At 47.9% G+C, this 2,838-nt stretch overlaps 2 non-coding genes across 2 annotated transcripts in view; both read right to left on the bottom strand.

Annotated features, from left to right (window-relative positions):
• Positions 1-234, bottom strand: part of LOC121602785 — a 4,094-nt gene extending 3,860 nt beyond the window's left edge. The window contains exon 1 of the ribosomal RNA XR_006006493.1: positions 1-234. This exon is cut by the window's left edge and continues 3,860 nt beyond it. This is a non-coding gene — a ribosomal RNA (large subunit ribosomal RNA).
• Positions 235-665: 431 nt separating this feature from the next.
• Positions 666-823, bottom strand: LOC121602784. Its single transcript, XR_006006492.1, has one exon. It is a non-coding gene; the product is annotated as a 5.8S ribosomal RNA (ribosomal RNA).
• Positions 824-2,838: the final 2,015 nt, after the last annotated feature.

Below are 2,838 nucleotides of genomic sequence, written 5' to 3'. Positions count from 1 at the left end.
TCACCCTCTATGGGAGAATGGGCCACCTTCAAGTTGAACTTGAAGTGCACAGTGCGTGATAGATAACGGACCGGTCCAGTACACGGAATCGGACAGGCACGTTTCCATGCCGTCCCTACGTGCTGAGCTTTTCCCGTTTCGCTCGCAGCTACTCAGGGAATCCCGGTTGGTTTCTCTTCCTCCCCTTATTAATATGCTTAAATTTAGGGGGTAGTCACACATCACTTGAGGCCTACGTGGTATAACCGAGACGTAAGTATTACGGCTACGCCCGTGCCGTGGGTTGATACTTGTATATGTAGGGCTAACTTAGCGTGGTAGCGCAACGCCGTGTATGGGCCACATGAGTTACAGCGACTTAGCTTTCCGAATCCCTAGACGAGCCGACTTTAGCCTGGAGAGTAGACTGCCGGTGGCCATCGGGAACGACGTAGCATTAGTTCGAACCATGCGGCTTGACACACACCACAAACCCTACGCATCAAACACCACCAACACGAAACGCATCCAACATACGCTCGAGAGTGTCCACTTTCAACGCCCGAGGACCCGCAGACGGGGACCAAGCACGTCATTATGCACAGCGACCGCCCAGTGCGTCGGATGACCCGGGCACCTTCGCGGACGGCCACTGTAGTTAACTAAATGAGACTTTGGTAATTAGTAGGCACTCAAGAATGTGTGCATCGGTCGGGATTAAACGTCCGATGCGCCATATGCGTTCAACTTATCAATGTTCATGTGTCCTGCAGTTCACATTATGACGCGCATTTAGCTGCGGTCTTCATCGATCCATGAGCCGAGTGATCCCCTGCCTAGGGTTTAAAGAGTGCCTTTCGGCGCCGAGTGGCGTAACCGCGTTCAAAGTTTGGTATGCAACACACTCGACCTGCAACAATGGGTTACTCAAACTTGTACAAGTACAAGTGTTGTCTCTTACGAGACGTCTTGATATGCTCTCTACAAAAGCGTGCGCTAGAGTAGGTACAAATTAATGCACGTCCCAGATAGTGACGATCTCTGGGAGGAAGAACCTTAAGGAACTTCCCGCACACATCAAGACTAGGGTTTGGGCGTGTCCATGCCGGCGCCGAGTACAAGTTACCGCGTTCAAAGTTTGGTAAGCAGCGCACTCGACCTCCAACACAACACGTCCCGTCTTGATATGCTCTCTACAAAAGCGTGCGCTAATGCAGGTACAAATTAATGTACGTCCCAGATAGTGACGATCTCTGGGAGGAAGAACCTTAAGGAACTCCCCGCACATATCAAGACTTATAGGTGAGAACGGCCAATCACCTATTTCTCTTAGTAAAACTCACAACTCATTCCTTGGGTTTGGAAGTGTCCATGTCGGTGCCGAGTACAAGTTACCGCGTTCAAAGTTTGGTAAGCAGCGCACTCGACCTCCAACATAACCCTTCACGTCTTGATATGCTCTCTACAAAAGCGTGCGCTAATGTAGGTACAAATTAATGTACGTCCCAGATAGTGACGATCTCTGGGAGGAAGAACCTTAAGGAACTCCCCGCACATATCAAGAATTATAGGTAACGCTGCCAATTACCTGTTTCTCTTAGTAAAACTCACAACTCATTCCTTGGGTTTGGAAGTGTCCATGTCGGTGCCGAGTACAAGTTACCGCGTTCAAAGTTTGGTAAGCAGCGCACTCAACCTCCAACATAACCCTTCACGTCTTGATATGCTCTCTACAAAAGCGTGTGCCTATGTAGGTACAAATTAATGTACGTCCCAGATAGTGACGATCTCTGGGAGGAAGAACCTTAAGGAACTCCCCGCACATATCAAGAATTATAGGTAACGCTGCCAATTACCTGTTTCTCTTAGTAAAACTCACAACTCATTCCTTGGGTTTGGAAGTGTCCATGTCGGTGCCGAGTACAAGTTACCGCGTTCAAAGTTTGGTAAGCAGCGCACTCAACCTCCAACATAACCCTTCACGTCTTGATATGCTCTCTACAAAAGCGTGCGCCAATGTAGGTACAAATTAATGTACGTCCCAGATAGTGACGATCTCTGGGAGGAAGAACCTTAAGGAACTCCCCGCACATATCAAGACTTATAGGTGAGAACGCGGCCAATCACCTATTTCTCTTAGTAAAACTCACAACTCATTCCTTGGGTTTGGAAGTGTCCATGTCGGTGCCGAGTACAAGTTACCGCGTTCAAAGTTTGGTAAGCAGCGCACTCGACCTCCAACATAACACTTCACGTCTTGATATGCTCTCTACAAAAGCGTGCGCCAATGTAGGTACAAATTAATGTACGTCCCAGATAGTGACGATCTCTGGGAGGAAGAACCTTAAGGAACTCCCCGCACATATCAAGAATTATAGGTAACGCTGCCAATTACCTGTTTCTCTTAGTAAAACTCACAACTCATTCCTTGGGTTTGGAAGTGTCCATGTCGGTGCCGAGTACAAGTTACCGCGTTCAAAGTTTGGTAAGCAGCGCACTCAACCTCCAACATAACCCTTCACGTCTTGATATGCTCTCTACAAAAGCGTGTGCCTATGTAGGTACAAATTAATGTACGTCCCAGATAGTGACGATCTCTGGGAGGAAGAACCTTAAGGAACTCCCGCACATATCAAGACTTATAGGTAACGCTGCCAATTACCTGTTTCTCTTAGTAAAACTCACAACTCATTCCTTGGGTTTGGAAGTGTCCATGTCGGTGCCGAGTACAAGTTACCGCGTTCAAAGTTTGGTAAGCAGCGCACTCGACCTCCAACATAACCCTTCACGTCTTGATATGCTCTCTACAAAAGCGTGTGCCTATGTAGGTACAAATTAATGTACGTCCCAGATAGTGAC

This window comes from Anopheles merus, unplaced genomic scaffold, assembly GCF_017562075.2.
Source record: "Anopheles merus strain MAF unplaced genomic scaffold, AmerM5.1 LNR4000621, whole genome shotgun sequence".
Classification (NCBI taxonomy): domain Eukaryota; kingdom Metazoa; phylum Arthropoda; class Insecta; order Diptera; family Culicidae; genus Anopheles; species Anopheles merus.
The sequence above is the reverse complement of the archived record's forward strand: the minus strand, read 5'-3'. Positions and strand labels throughout refer to the sequence as shown.